Below are 16,259 nucleotides of genomic sequence, written 5' to 3'. Positions count from 1 at the left end.
GTACTGGATATTTTGAAGCTCATGGATGATAGATTGTGCCAAATATACACAAGAAAGAGCCTTTGATTCCACAGAAAGTTATGGAAACACTATATACAAAAAGGATTTGGGGATATAGAAAAAATTTCAAAGGTTTTACCAGATATTCTAAACTACTTGGAAAAGTGAAAGGATCACCTTTGTGAAAATGTAATGCCAAACAAAGCTATTATATTTGAAGAGATGATATATTTACCCAATTGGAAAATTAAGATTTGGTTATTTTTCTACATAAAATTTCATTCATTTAGGTTATTTTTATAAACATGGCCTTGTTATTAAATTTAAATCTTTGAAACATTCTTCTTCAATCTTAAGATGTTAAGCAACAGAAACAAAAAGATGTGTATAAAGTATCTTGCAGATAGAAAAATTGCATCTATACTTCAAATCTTAATAAGTGTGTTTGTGTGTGGAAGAATTTATATTTTTTATTATTTTTCTGAAATCTGTAATGTAATAAATCCTATTAATTCTGAAAAATATTACATTATTTTAGAGAGAAATATGGTAAACTCTTCCCCTAATCTAATAAATTAACAGTGTTAACTATATAGCTTAACTCATCATATAGAACATAAATCTATAGTCTCAAATAGACATTTTATACCCCAAAACTATATGTAATTCCCCCAACAAATCATGGAAATCATAAAAATGCATTTCAAACAAATATATACTTTGAACTAGGAAATTTTGAAAATATTAAAGTATATTTTGATCATTCAAATTATTCAATAAGAGATGTTTTTCATCATCCCCAAGTTACTTAGCCTGAGGAGCTACTCCAGTTAAAAAACCACATGTTGCTTTCCTGAGAAGAGCATTTTTTCATTGAAAATAGGTGATATATTTTCTTACTGCCTCATTTTCTTCTTCTTATCCAGAGCTTTTTCATGGCATTTTGCATCTCTTCATTTCTCAGAGTATAGATTAGAGGGTTCAACACAGGGGTGACAATGGTGTAAAACATGGTCAAGGAATTATTGATGGGTAAAGTAGAAGGAGGTCTCACATACAGAAAAATACAGGGCACAAAGTAGAGGACCACCACAGTAATGTGGGAGCCACAGGTGGATAAGGCTTTGCCCCTCCCTTCCTGACTAAGATTCTTCAGGGAGCCCAGGTTGACCCCACAGAAGATGAGTAAGAGTGTGAAGAGGACCACACAGGTGACCCCATCATTAGCCAGCACCGTGAAGCCAATAATACGGATGTCAGTGCAGGCCAGTTTTAACAAGGGGTACATGTCACATCCGAAGTGGTCAGTGACATTGGGACCACAGAAGGGAAGATTGTAAACAAAAAGAATATGAACAATAGCATTTAAAAACCCACCAATCCAGGCTAACAGCAGTAACAGAATACATATCCATTGATTCATTATTGTCATATGATGCAAAAGTTTGCAGATGGCCATGTAGCGGTCATAGGCCATGACCACCAGGAGTAAAATCTCAGCACCACCAAATAAGTGCTCTGTAAAAAGATGGATCATGCAAGCTTGGAAAGAAATGGTTTTCTTCACATAGAATAAGTCTATAATCATATTGGGGTGACTGTATGGGGGTAAATGATAAGTTGCCAAGAAAGAAGTACATAGGGACATCCAGTTTTGGGCTGGACACCACAGTCAGGACAATGAGGAGATTGCCCACCATGGTCACAATGTAGGTGAGCAAGAAAATGACAAATAATATTTTCTGACCCTGGGGGCTCTGAGCAAGCCCCAAGAAGACAAACTCAGTTACATTGTTCCTTTGTTCCATAGGTCTTTCTGCATCTTTTATTTCAGAGTTCAGGACAACATTTCCTGTAAATATAATTATTATGACTAACTTCCTGATGTCTTATGATAATTTGTTCATTCATTCAAGAGATGAGCAGTATGGTTCTTATACTTTCAGATATTATTAATACGATCAAGGCTTATTAAAGCATTATCCTTAAACTCAAAATCTTGTAAACTAATGGAGAAGCAAGTAATTAGAGACATTTGTGGGGAAAAGATACAACATTAAATAAATGAAGTGTCACTACTAACTTTCCATCCAGAAGATAATTATTGTACATATAGCTAATATATATTAAAAATAAAAATAATAAAAGTTTAATAAAAAGGTAAAGCAAGATTTACTTTATATTTACTTTCCATTTCATAAAGGAGGTACCTTTCTTCAATCTAGAATTGGACGAATATTCTTAACCAATCCTTGGAAGCTCAAATAGGTTTATTTGACTATTTCATGTTTTTTAAGGATTTAGGAAATGATACCAAAACACCAGTAGATGAAATATTTGAAGAAAGATTTACATATTGGATGATATAGAGAGTTATCATCTAATGAAGAAAAGATAAATATAAAAGTATGAAATATGGAATAAAATATCAACAAAAAAAATTAACAGAAGACTGCTTCTAAATGGCCAACAAACATGATAGGATGCCTAAGCCCACCTGTGAACAACAAAAAAATAAGGCTTTAAGTCAAGGTTTACTTATTACAACATTTGTTCGAGTTCTTGAGGATCACTCAGTCAAGGGCTATAGATGTTACCACATCTTTTAATTAATACATTATGTTTAGAGAACACATAAATTAAAACTATCATTAGATTTATATATATCTACCCATAAAACTATCCCCAGATCATTATCTTTGAAATTAATTTCTAGGGATACTTTATCTTTAAGTAGGTGACTTTATTCCAGATCATTAGTATATAAAATTATTCAAAAGAAGTATTATAGAATAGAACCAATCTGTTGAATCAACATATTTAATAATCACAAAGGTGTTCTAACATGACTCATTATGAAAATCACAAAGGAAAACTCTAAAAGACTGAATTCTAACCCCATCATGGGCTTCCCTGATGGTCAGTGGGCAAAGAATCAGCCTTTTATGCAGGATACACAAAAGGTGCGGGTTCAGTCTCTGGGTCAGGAAGATGCCTCTGAGGAGGAAATGGCAACCCACTCCAGTATTCTTGCCTAGAAAACCCCATGGACAGAGGAGCCTGGTGGGCTACAATCCAAAGAGTCCCAAAGAGTTGGACATGACTGAGCAAGTAAGAAAGCCCACCTCGCCAATGTACTCTTTTTTTTTTTTTTCATTTATTTTTATTAATGTACTCTTGCAAAATTGAAAGCCTCATTCAAAATTTTGTTTCTAAATATGCTTCCTGGGATACCTGCCTATGAAGAAAACTGTTCAATCCATGTTCTGGGCTCTGGTTCCTTCTTGCTTGTCCTTCATGCACTGATGCTTTCTCTGGGAATGCAGAGAGTAAGATTCATGCAACCTCACAGCACCTTGAACTGCTTCCTTGTGACCAGTGCTTTCCATGATTGCAGAAAATCAAAATCATCTCAGTCATTCAAAAAAAGTTAATTTTCAAATTATTGAGATTTTCAAAATGAATACAAACATTCTGTCTCCTAAGGAACTCTGAATCTTGACTGAGAACAGAAACTCAGAATGCGCACTTTTGGCTGTATTTGTCCTGATAAAAAATGGATATTAAATCAGTATGTTAATCAGAGAGAGAGAAAAAAATTCAAACTGTGTGTAAATTGTTTATAATAAAATATTTTCTGTTTGTGCTTATACCAGTCAAACTGAAATAGTGAAATAGCTGTTGCAACATTTGATTCTTAATCACTTACTGTCATGTGTTCATACAGTGTTGTTGAATGTTGGTGTTCCTGAAGGATGGTGAATAATTTCATATAAATATTTTATTATGCTCTGAGTCCATCATTTCAGTTCCAGAAGAAGCCAGTCATGTGATTACTGTTGTAGACAAATGCTCCGCAGGTCCTGGCAAAGGGCCATCAGCACTTTGTCTACATTTAAGTGCACCACATACAACTAAGTCATTCAATTCCAGCATCACCAAGTATGATTTTGTCTAATTAAATTCATTAGGACCTTAATCATAATTTTCAGGGTAGATCTCCAGAGATGGTACAAGAAAAATCACCATGTGGAATAAGACTTATAAAATTCTGCCATCTGGGAAAAAATCATGATAAAGCAAATTTAGGTCATATCACCAAAAGGGAAAATCAAACCTGGGCAGAAATGAAATATGTGAAAACGTTCTTGCAAAGTTATGTCCTTCAAAACAAGCAAATCTTTTTAAGTTTAAGCTTTATCTTTGAAGGTGATATCTGAACCAATTTCCAATCATGAATGTTAATTTCAGAACAAGTCATTTAAACTTTATTTTAAATGCAGATAAACGGTGTCACATAATTTCAGACATGCAATTGATAGAATCTGTTTTATCTGTTTTAGTATAATATTGGGAAAATAAAAGTGTATTTGTGGAACTGTTTCATTCATCTCAAAGTGCTCATGGGGCATACACCAAAGTAGAAAATACCTAAGGCCATGACACAATTTGCGATATATTTTTAAGAACTTAGATCATAAAGCATATATGTACTTTAACTAGAAATTTATAACAAAAATGCAATATTTTCCAATTATTTAGCCTAAAATTATTTATGACTATCTTCAAAAAGATATTTTCAACAGAAACATTATGATATACATGTATATAAAAACAATATGAAAAATATTTATTAGATATATATTAATATACATAAAAGACTATCTGTAATCCATTGTAATGTGTATAAATTAACTGGATGCAGGTAACTGTGTGATTGGACAGAATTTTATGTATTTAAATGCAAATATTAGAAAACAACAGACACTTTAAAGGATGAACTAGGCTTCTGTCTCAACATGCTAAAAAAGAAAATTTAAAATAAACACAAAGAACAATGTAGTGTGGAAAGTGTTGAGAAGATATACATCATTAAAAGTAATTTATATAAAGTAAAGAATATCAGGAATTGATCCTTTTAAACATTGAATAAATTATAAATTTCTAGCCAAATGGACTAAGTAAAAATAAGAGAAAAAACAAATTATTAGAATCAAGATTGAAGAGAGGGCTATCATTGAAGATTCCACAAATTTTAAAAAGATAACAAAATGATATGATAAGAGAATGTATGGCAGTAAACTTGTCAAGAAAAGAAAACAGACCATTGCTCTGAAAAACACAATGGTCTAAACACATGAGAAATAATTTTAAACTGGGATAATCTAAGTGCAAATAAATTGAATGTTTAGAGTCCTAGCACTCTCCTGCAAGATAGTTCATTCCCTTGTAGCTTTAATCAATTAATTTTACATGACAACTAATCAAGAAATAACTTAATTGTTACACAACACTTTCATAGAAGTAATGAAACTTCCTAATGCATTCTATACATCCAGCAACCCTTAAACCTGCGTGACTCAAGGGCATCAAGTGGAAATAATTAAATTAATAGCTCACATTAGCAAAGACACAAAATTTTGAACATAATACTTGTTTTCATTCTTTTGGGTGTTTTCTTTTAGAATTTTTTTTAAAAAATATATTGCTGATACAGTTCTTGAAGCTCATCCTGGGATATGCTCAGTCTAGAACTAGTCACGTCCCACAATTAACAAAAATTTTTCTAAGTATTCAACCAACAGCCCTGCCACTGTGAACCATGAGGTTTTCCAGCTAATGAGAGTAAGCTCTCTTTCTGGCCTAGTTTGAGAACCAAGCACTCTTCCTCTCTGATTCATCTGGGTAAATCTTTCCCCAGCCCCAGGTATTTTCCTCAGAGGCACACACAGATCAGTACTTTGATAAATACTTGAGATGGATCCCCTTAGCTTTGCATAATTTTTTCTCTCTCTCTCTTTCTCACACCCAGCCTCTCCAGGACTATAGATGTATTTTCTGCCTTAGTATCCTTGGCCGTGAATTTCAGATTCTCAGCTCAGAGGCAGGGTCAGGATCTTTGGAGATAGCCCTGTTTGTACAACAGCATGGGAACTTTTTGCTATTGTTGTTGTTCAGTGTCTCAGTCGTGACCAATGCTTTGTGACCCCCATGGACTGCAGCAACCAGGCTTCCCTGCCCTTAACCATCTCCCAGAGCTTGCTCAAACTCATGTCCATTGAGTTGGTGATGCCATCCAACTATCTCATCCTCTGTCACTCCCTTCTCCTCCTGCCTTCAGTCTTTCCCAGCAACAAGGTCCTTTTCAATCAGTGGGCTCTTCACATCAGGTGGCTTAAGTATTGGAGTTTCAGCTTCAACATCAGTCCTTCCAATGTATATTCAGGGTTGATTTCCATTAGGATTGACTGGTTTGATCTCCTTGCTGTCCAAGGGACTCTCAAAAGTCTTCTCCAGCACCACAGATTGAAAATATTTAATCTCTGTTGGTCAGCTTTCTTCATGGTCAAAATCTCACATTCTACTGGACAAACCATAGTTTTGACTCTACAGAGCTTTGTCAACAAAGTTATGTTTCTGCTTTTTAATATGCTGTCTAGATTTGTCATAATTTTCTTCCAAGGAGCAAGTGTCTTTTAATTACATGGCTGTGGTCACCATCTTCAGTGATTTTGGAGCCCAAGAAAATAAAGTCTGTCACAGTTTCCATTTCTTCCCCCATTTATTTGCCATGAAAATGATAAGTAACACCAAAAATAGAATTATCAGCATCTGAGAATCCCAGGTAAGTCTCATTAGAATGAATCCAGTCACATTCATCCTGTCTTCTTTCATTTCAATGCTGATGATGAATTCAGAAGTGGAGAATCTACCTAAAAATATTTTCCTGACAGATTAGAGGAGAATGGCTAGAGTAATGAACTATGCCACCTGACACTGCTGCTGATCAGAGTTGCAATGTCTGCCTATTGTCTTTTCCCTTCACTATCAACTCTGTTCTTCTCCCTTCATCTTCCACTAACTTCTCAACTGATTTTAGTGGCTTAGCTAGAGGTATAGCCTAGAATTTCACCCCTGCAATATCTACTCATGTCTTCAGTCTACCCAAAATGCAGGCCAGGTTCCTGTAGTTTCTTATTTGCTGTCACTATATGAGTAGCAAGAGGTAGCCAAGTATTAATAGGTCACCTGAAATGCAAAAATATTCTGCCCTGTCTCCACTGTGGTTTAGCACTTGTGTATGTATCTGATGATCAAGGTCAATTACTTCTGCCAGAGTCATAGAAACAGTCCTTTCTCTGAATTGTTACAATAGCAATCCTTCTAAGTGCCAGGTAAGTCAGATTTAAGATAAGTCAGAGAAGAAAACAACAAGAAAAGGACTCCTTTATGGCATAATTAATCCAATATATCAACTAATAGTGAAGCTTACTTTTTGTGAAGTTTGTAGTTATGTTAGCCAATCAACAAATATCCTTAAATTAAAAAAAAACCAGTTGATCTTTCTGTCACTTATAACCAAAAGTATCTTATGGAAAAATCCTATGAAACTGGGTGAATTTATAGGTCCTATTACTCATTTGCATTATATTTATCTTTGCACAAGTACAACAAGATTTTAATTGTAACATTATAATTTATATTGTCATTAGAATGACTCATTACCCTTTTAAAATTGAATGCCAGGACTTCCTTGGGGGCTTAGTGTTAACATGCTGCTTTCCAAAGCAGTAGTCATAGGTTCAACACCTGACTGGGGAACTGAGATCTCACATGCCACAGGGCAATCTAAGCCCACGTGATGCAACTAAGACCAGATGCAGCCAGAAATAAAGATTTTTTACAATTTAGTTGTTATTTGCATAATGTTATGCTTTCAAATGAACTTTGGAAACAGGAATGTCAGCTATACTTTACTTTTATGTGGAAAAAACTACACTATTGTTTTATCTTTTTTTTTTTTTTTTCCCAAGGATATATACTGAGTATACTGTCAAACTTTTTAAAAAGAAATTTAGATAGGACCACAATTAAAGTAAGTTAATTCAAAGTAAATTAATTAAAGGCCAAAGATTACTACACAGGTTGTAGGTAAATTACAAAAGACCATTAATTGCTTAAGATGGATTTATCTTGATATAGACATTTAATTCTGCTTTGGACTTCATTTAGCCAGCAATCCAAAGTAACACTGAAAACACTAATAAGCTACTGGAGAGAGTTTTGTGTGAAGTAGGAACAAATAGCTTTATTTGCTTTGCCAAGCAAAGGGGGTCAGAGTAGCTCTCAAAACTGTGTGTCTCCACTTGGAGAGGATAGTGAGAAGCTTTATAACAATGGTTCAAAAAATGTGATCAGCTAGTGGACATTATTCTGATTGGTTGGTGGTGAGGTAAGTGGGAGATAGCATCATCAACTTTCTTGTTCCAATTGTTCTAGGGTCAAGTGCATGTGGGCAGTATACCATTGTAAACTTCACCCACTTGGTGGGGGTTTCAGTATCTGCATAACATCTCAAAGATGTTGTGTGTATCCCTTGATGGGGAATTAAGACATTCCCCAAGACTGACTATTATTTCCTTGACTGTTTGCTTTTCCCTTGTCTCACACCTACTTCCTTACCTAATTAACAATTGCTTGAATCTTCCATTTGGAACTCAGGGAAGGTCAAGAATGTTGAATGAAATCAATTTTATGTAATCAAAGAAATGAGGGACATATAAAGCTTTTTATGCCCAGGAGCCCCACATGGCTTTGCTCAGTATCAATTCCCCCTTTTCTCTGATATTCATCAATCTTGAGGAGAAAAAGTGTTGGACAAAAATAGAATAATCATTTTGGATGGAGACATTAATTAAACATAGCAGAGGAACTTGGTTTTATGGGAAATGGCTTTTAATCTCCCTTTAGGTTCAGTTCAGTTCAGTAAAGTTCAGTCGCTCCGTCGTGTCCAATTCTTTAAGACCCCATGAATAACAGCATGCCAGTCCTCCCTGTCCATCACCAACTACCAGAGTTTACCCAAACTCATGTCCATCGAGTCAGTGATGCCATTCAGTCATCTCATCCTCTGTCGTTCCCTTCTCCTCCTGCCCCCAATCCCTCCCAGCATCAGGGTCTTTTCCAACGAGTCAATGCTTTGCATGAGGTGGTCACAGTATTGGAGTTTCAGCTTCAACATCAGTCCTTCCAATGAACACCCAGGACTGATCTCCTTTAGTATGGACTGGTTGGATCTCCTTACAGCCCAAGGAACTCTCAAGAGTCTTCTCCAACACCACAGTTCAAAAGGATCAATTCTTCTGCACTCAGCTTTCTTCACAGTCCAACTCTCACATCCATACATGACCACTGGAAAAACAGTAGCCTTGACTAGATGGACCTTTGTTGGCAAAGTAATGTCTCTGCTTTTTAATATGCTATCTAGGTTGGTCATAACTTTCCTTCCAAGGAGTAAGCATCTTTTAATTCATGGCTGCAACCACCATCTGCAGTGATTTTGGAGCCCCCAAAAATAAAGTCTGACATTGTTTCCACTGCTTCCCCATCTATTTCCCATGAAGTGATGGGACCAGATGTCATGATCTTAGTTTTCTGAATGTTGAGCTTTAAGCCAACTTTTTCACTCTCCTCTTTCACTTTCATCAAGAGGCTTTTTTGTTCCTCTTCACTTTTTGCCATAAAGGTGGTGTTATCTGCATATCTGAGGTTATTGATATTTCTTCTGGCAATCTTGATTCCAGCTTGTGCTTCATCCAGCCCAGTGTTTCTCGTGATGTACTCTGCATATAAGTTAAAAAGAAGGGTGACAATATACAGCCTTGATGTACTCCTTTTCCTATTTGGAACCAGTCTGTTGTTCCATGTCCAGTTCTAACTATTGCTTCCTGACCTGCATATAGGTTTCTCAAGAGGCAGGTCAGGTGGTCTGGTATGCCTATCTGTTTCAGAATTTTCCACAGTTTATTGTGATCCATGCAGTCAAGTCTTTGGCATAGTCAATAAAGCAGAAACATATGTTCTGGAACTCTCTTGCTTTTTCGATGATCCAGTGGATGTTGGCAATTTGATCCCTGGTTCCTCTGTCTTTTCTAAAACCAGCTTGAACATCTGGATGTGGGGTTAACCTTCCCTACATCTCTTAGGGAATGGGGTGACAAATACTTTGGCTACTTCTAGCTGAAATGTGACATATTCTGCCTCAATTCATGGAATGAACATCAAGTTCAAATATTTCTGACTTCCAAATTGAGTTTGGTATGCTTAAGAACTCAACCACTTGGGGATTTAGGAGAATAAGTCTATCTGTACCCAGTACTCAAGGGAGACTTGCAGCCAGGTAGCCAGTTGTTTAATTTATCTAAGTAGGTTTTAACTTCTGATGTGGTATTAACATATATACAGATATATGACAGCAGCTATTGGCCGCTACATGTGTCTCCTCTTTTTTGTTAGTGTCTGATCTAAAACAATTTTAGTGTCAAAAAGCTTAATAGTTACAGGAGGATACCTTGAAATCATAAGGTTACAGCTACCAGTGACTACTGCAATCCCTTAATCTGACACAACTTAGAAATTTAAGTTCTTAGCAATACAGGAATGTGTCTGAAATCCACAATAGCTATCTAATTTTACCTTGGATGTCTGAACTACAGTTGTTCCATTTTGACTTTCAAATATATTTCCTTCCTTGTGTCGAAAAGCAGATGCTACTGTTAATGATTTCAGTGTTCTTCTAAACATGAGAAGATGCAAGATTTGGGGCTCATAAAATCTTCTGAAAGTATCTGTTTGAAGGCCTATTCTGCCAGCTTTTCTCAGAGCACAGATTGCCTCATTCCTGATCTCCTCCCTGAACTCCTTTCAGGCGGTTTTGAAGGTCAGTGGATGCAGCGATCATCGACTTAATCCTTGTAGAAAGTGAAAGTGAAGTCGCTCAGTCATGTCCAACACTTTGCAACCCGGTGGACTGTAGCCTACCAGGCTCCTCCGTCCATGGGATTCTCCAGGCAAGAGTACTGGAGTGGGTTGCCATTTCCTTCTCCAGGGGATCTTCCTGACCCAGGGATCGAACCCAGGTCTCCCGCATTGCAGGCAGACGCTTTAACCTCGGAGCCACCAGGGAAGCCCTAAGTAGAAGCTGACAGCAAATGCCAATTTCCAGTTGGCAAGGCTCCTTCAGGGTCTTAAATTCAGACATGATATTAGGGACATTTTATGACTATTTCAACACATGGTGCTAGAAATGCTCATTCCCAGATCTGCTGAAAATTTCACTGATAGGTCACTCAGTGTGCTATTATTGGACTAGGGCTTATTAACAGTAGCCCAGAGTCTCCAAGTTTTGAAGCAAATAGGCAGAGGGAAAAGGAAAACCTCTCAAGTCTACTCACAGAGGCATACTTTACCAAATTGTTGTGAATAATAACCAACAATATATAGAGGAAAAACCTCCCAATATCTGGAAAACACAGATCAAAATCAACAACATTCTAGACAAAATCTATAAGCATATTCACTAGTTCACTTAGTAATCAAATCTTCTGTTAACTTTTCATGAAGCCATCAGATTTTCCCTTAGGATTTTTTTTTTTAATTCTTACATAGTTCCCTAGTATAATATGAAATCTATCAGAATATAACAGTAACTGGCTTGAAATCTCAGGAAGACTTAAAAAAAAAATCACAGTTTAAATCACAATGTGACTGACTAAATTTAGTTAGAGCTGTGATGTGCAACATTTTAAAATAACTAGAATTGTTGCTGATAATATTTTAGCAGGACATAGATTTTAAGAAATTTCATGCAATTTAACATACTAATTAAATATTTCTCCCTGATGTGCCTTGGCCTGATAAAGCATCTTCAGGTTAGCTGGGGGTCAAAAGAACTTTTAGCAGCTGTCGAACAATATTTATTTCACTTAACTAAAGAGAAGAGATTTCAAAAACAAATATAGATCAATTAAAGGCAGAGAAACTCACAAGCTGTTGTCAAAGCAGCTTTTTGAGAAAATTTCAGAGGGAGAAACCAAATCCAGTCTTGCCCCAGCCCATTCTTAACAAAATCTATTTTCCCAACTAAATTTAGAAAATCCTGATCATGTATAAACTTTAGTGTTTCTTTTCCCTCACCTTCTCTTGAGTCTCTGTATACATCATTTTATTTCTCCATCCAGAAACAAGATACTTTTTCTCTCAACAAAATGCAATTCCATTCCTCATACTTTCTTTACTGAAAACACACATCCACTTTCTTACTCTATACTGAAAGGCTTTCTTATGATTTCTAGTAGATTTAATTACATATTTAAATTAGAATCTTCAGCTCTTAAAACCTTAATTTCTTGTGAAAACCAAGAAATAATCAATTATGAACTGTCTTTTACATGAGCAATCAGTAATTTGGCAAATAAAAATCTAAATAATATTTGTTGAAAAATGAGGCATACAGAGAGGTTTTTATGCAAGGATTCCCACAAGTTGAGGCAGTATCAGTGTAAGGTGATATCTCATTAGTTTCGATTTGCATTTCCTCTTTTTTTTAAACTTATTTTAATCGGAGGCTAATTACTTTACAATATTGTTGTGGCTTTTGCTATACATTGACATGAATCAGCCATGGGTGTACATGTGTTCCCCATCTTGAGACTCCCTCCCACTTCCCTCCTCATCCCATCCCTCAGGGTCATCCCAGTGCACCAGCCCTGAGCACCTGTCCCATGCATCGAACCTGGACTGGCAATCTGTTTCACATATGATAATATACATGTTTCAAAGCTATTCTCTCAAATCATCCCACCCTCGCCTTCTCCCACAGAGTCCAAAAGACTGTTCTATGCATCTGTGCCTCTTTTGCTGTCTCGCATATAGGGTCATCGCTACCATCTTTCTAAATTCCGTATATATGCTCTAGTATACTGTATTGGTGTTTTTCTATCTGGCTTACTTTCCTCTGTATAATAGGCTCCAGTTTCATCCACCTCATTAGAACTGATTCAAATGTATTATTTTTAATGGCTGAGTAATATTCCATTGTATTTATGTACCACAGCTTTCTTATCCATTCATCTGCTGATGGACATCTAGGTTGCTTCCATGTCCTGGCTACTATAAACAGTGCTTTGATGAACCTTGGGGTACACGTGTGTTTTTTAATTCTGGTTTCCTCAGTGTGTATGCCCAGCAGTGGGATTTCTGGGTCATATGGCAATTCTATTTCCAGTTTTTTTAAGGAATCTCCACATTGTTCTCCATAATGGAGTGTGTGTGCTGTGCTAGTTTGCATTCCACCAACAGTGTAAGAGAGGTCCCCCTTTTCCACTACCTTTGCAGCATTTATTATTTGTAGACTTTTGGATAGCAGCCATTCTGACTGGTGTGAGATGGTACCTCACTGGTTTTGATTTGCATTTCTCTGATAATGAGTGATGTTGAGCATCTTTTCATGTGTTTGTTAGCCATCTGTACATTTTCTTTGGAGAAATGTCTGTTAAGTTCTTTGGCCCATTTTTTGATTGGGTCATTTATTTTTCTGGAACTGAGCTGCAGGTGTTGCTTGTATATTTTTGAGATTAATTCTTTGTCAGTTGCTTCATTTGCTATTATTTTATCCCATTCTGAAGGCTGTCTTTTCACCTTTCTTGTAGTTTCCCTCGTTGTGCAAAAACTTTTAAGTTTAATTAGGTCCCATTTGTTTACTTTTGCTTTTATTTCCATTACTCTGGCAGGTGGGTCATAGAGGATCCTGCTGCGATTTATGTCAGAGAGTGTTTTGCCTATGTTTTCCTCTAGGAGTTGTATAGTTTCTAGTCTTATGTTTAGATCTTTAATCCATTTTGAGGTTATTTTTGTGTATGGTGTTAGAAAGTGTTCTAATTTCATTCTTTTACAAGTGGTTGACCAGCACGAGCACCAGTGGTTTTCCCAGCACCACTTGTTAAAGAGATTGTCTTTTCTCCATTGTATATTCTTGCCTCCTTTGTCAAAGATAAGATGTCCATGCGTGCATGGATTTATCTCTGGGCATTCTATTTTGTTCCATTGATCTATGTTTCTGTCTTTGTGCCAGTACCATACTGTCTTGATGACTGTAGCTTTGTAGTATAGCCTGAAGTCAGGCAGGTTTATTCCTCCAGTTCCATTCTTCTTTCTCAAGTTTGCTGCATTTCCTCTTGATTAGTGACACTGAGCAACTTACCACAATATTATGGGCATTTGTATATCTCTTTTGGAAAAATGTCTATTTAGGTGCTTTGCCCATTTTCAAATAGGGATATTTGCTATTTATTTGTGTAAGTTTCTTATATATTTTAGATATTAACTCCTTATGAGTATATGGTTTGTAATTTTTTCTCCCATTGTATAGGCCTTCTGTTCAATTTGTTTATTGTTTCCTTTGATGTGTAGAAGTAGTGAGGATTTAAAACTTGATAGCTTGAACATCAGGATGATTTCATGATGGGATGAGAGGCAACCAACCTGATGAGTTTTGCCTCCTCGTCTGCTGGCCCTGAGCTGCCCTTTTACAAGTCTAGCAAGTCACTAGGAAGACACTGTCTACATAGCCCCATACCTATGTAGAAAAGGAAAGAGACCCAGAAGAGCATGGCTTTCTATTCATCCCTACCAAGGCACCATTCATATAAGCAAAGTCATCTTGGAAATACCTTCAAAGAACATCATGTGCTGATTACTCTAGAGTGACATCAGACTATGCTACATGGAACACAGGAGTTCTTTAGTCAAGTCCTGCCTAAATTTATTTTGGTGAAATATCAAGCAGTAAATGGAAAGATATATCCTTCCGTGTGGACAGATATAGGATTGTGTGTGATCAAACATACATCTGTGTATGGCAAGATACAGTCTTGTGTGTAGACAGATAAATGTCTGTGTATAATTACATCAAATGCATATGCATGTACATATGCAAACACCTCCATATCAGTAGTCAAATACATACTCATGTGTTGTCAGATATAGACCTGTGTGTATTCACATATAGACACATGCATGCAATTGAATAGATACCTAAATAATACAGAATAAGTAGTTACAAGTTGCCATAGAAATTCACATGAAATTGGATACAGATCTAAGAGTGTGGTGGGATACATACTTGTGTGCTGTTGGATATAGGCCTATGAATGCTTGAAAAATCCCAAAGAAAGGCAATGCCAAAGAATATTCAAACTACCACACAATTGCACTCAGCCCACAAGTTAGCAAAGTAATCTTCAAAATTCTCCAAGCCAGTCTTCAATAGTACATGAACTGTGAACTTTCAGTTGTTCAAGCTGAATTTAGAAAGACAGAGGAACCAGATATCAAATTGCCAACATCCGTTGGATCATTGAAAAAGCAAGAAATTTCCAGAAAAACATCTATTTCTACATTATTGACTATGCCAGAGCCTTTGACTGTGTGGATCACAACAAATTGTGGAAAATTCTGAAAAAGATGGGAATACCAGGCCACCTTATCTGCCTCCTGAGAAATCATATGTAGGTCAAGAAGCAACAGTTAGAACCAGATATGGAACAACAGACTGGTTCCAAATTGAGAAAGGAGTATGTCAAGGCTGTATATTGCACCCTGCTTAACTTATATGCAGAGTACATCATGCGAAATGCTGGGCTGGATGAAGAACAGGCTGAAATGAAGATTGCTGGGAGAAACATCAACAACCTCACATATACAGATGACACCACCCTTATAGGAGAAAGTGAAGAAGAACTAAAGAGCCTGTTGATGGTGCACTGGGAAGACCCTGGAGGATGGGATGGGGAGGGAGGTGGGAGGGGAGTTCTGGATGGGGAAGAATTGTGTGCCCATGGCTGATTCATGTCAATGTTTGGCAAAAACCACTACAGTATTGTAAAGTAATTAGCCTCCAATTTAAATACATATTGTTTTTTTAAGTGAACGAAGAGAGTGAAAAAGTAGACTTAAAACTCAACATTCTTGATGTTTGATCATGGAATTTGATCCCATCACTTCATGGCAAATAGATGGGAAAACAATGGAAACAGTGAGAAAATTTATTTTCTTGGGCTACAAAATCACTCCAGATGATGCAGACATGAAAAGAAAAGATGCTTGTTTCTTGGAAGCAAAGTTATGACCAACCTAGATAGCATATTAAAAAGCAGAGACATAGGGGATTCAGACATCCCTTCATGTTGTGAGATGAAAGACGAGCCTGCATTCAAGTCACTGCAGGGAAATCTGGCCTTATATCGAGTCAGGGCATCTCGGTGTCCATTCCACTTGAGGCAGCAAACTCAGGGTCCCTCTCACATACCTATAGCTGAGAGAAGCCTCCTCTTGAAGTGCGAGTGGAAAGTTGGCATTCCTCTCAAGGTGAAGAAAGGGAATCGGCGGTCATCTCGAGATGATTTGGGTACACAGAGATC

General features: G+C 36.7%; 1 pseudogene; it reads right to left on the bottom strand.

The window, feature by feature from the left end:
- Positions 1–904: 904 nt before the first annotated feature.
- On the bottom strand, positions 905–1,808 carry LOC122452426 (annotated as a pseudogene).
- Positions 1,809–16,259: the final 14,451 nt, after the last annotated feature.

The sequence above is a fragment of the Cervus canadensis genome, chromosome 1 (assembly GCF_019320065.1).
Source record: "Cervus canadensis isolate Bull #8, Minnesota chromosome 1, ASM1932006v1, whole genome shotgun sequence".
NCBI classification, from domain to species: Eukaryota; Metazoa; Chordata; class Mammalia; order Artiodactyla; family Cervidae; genus Cervus; species Cervus canadensis.
This window is presented reverse-complemented; position numbering and strand designations above follow the sequence as displayed.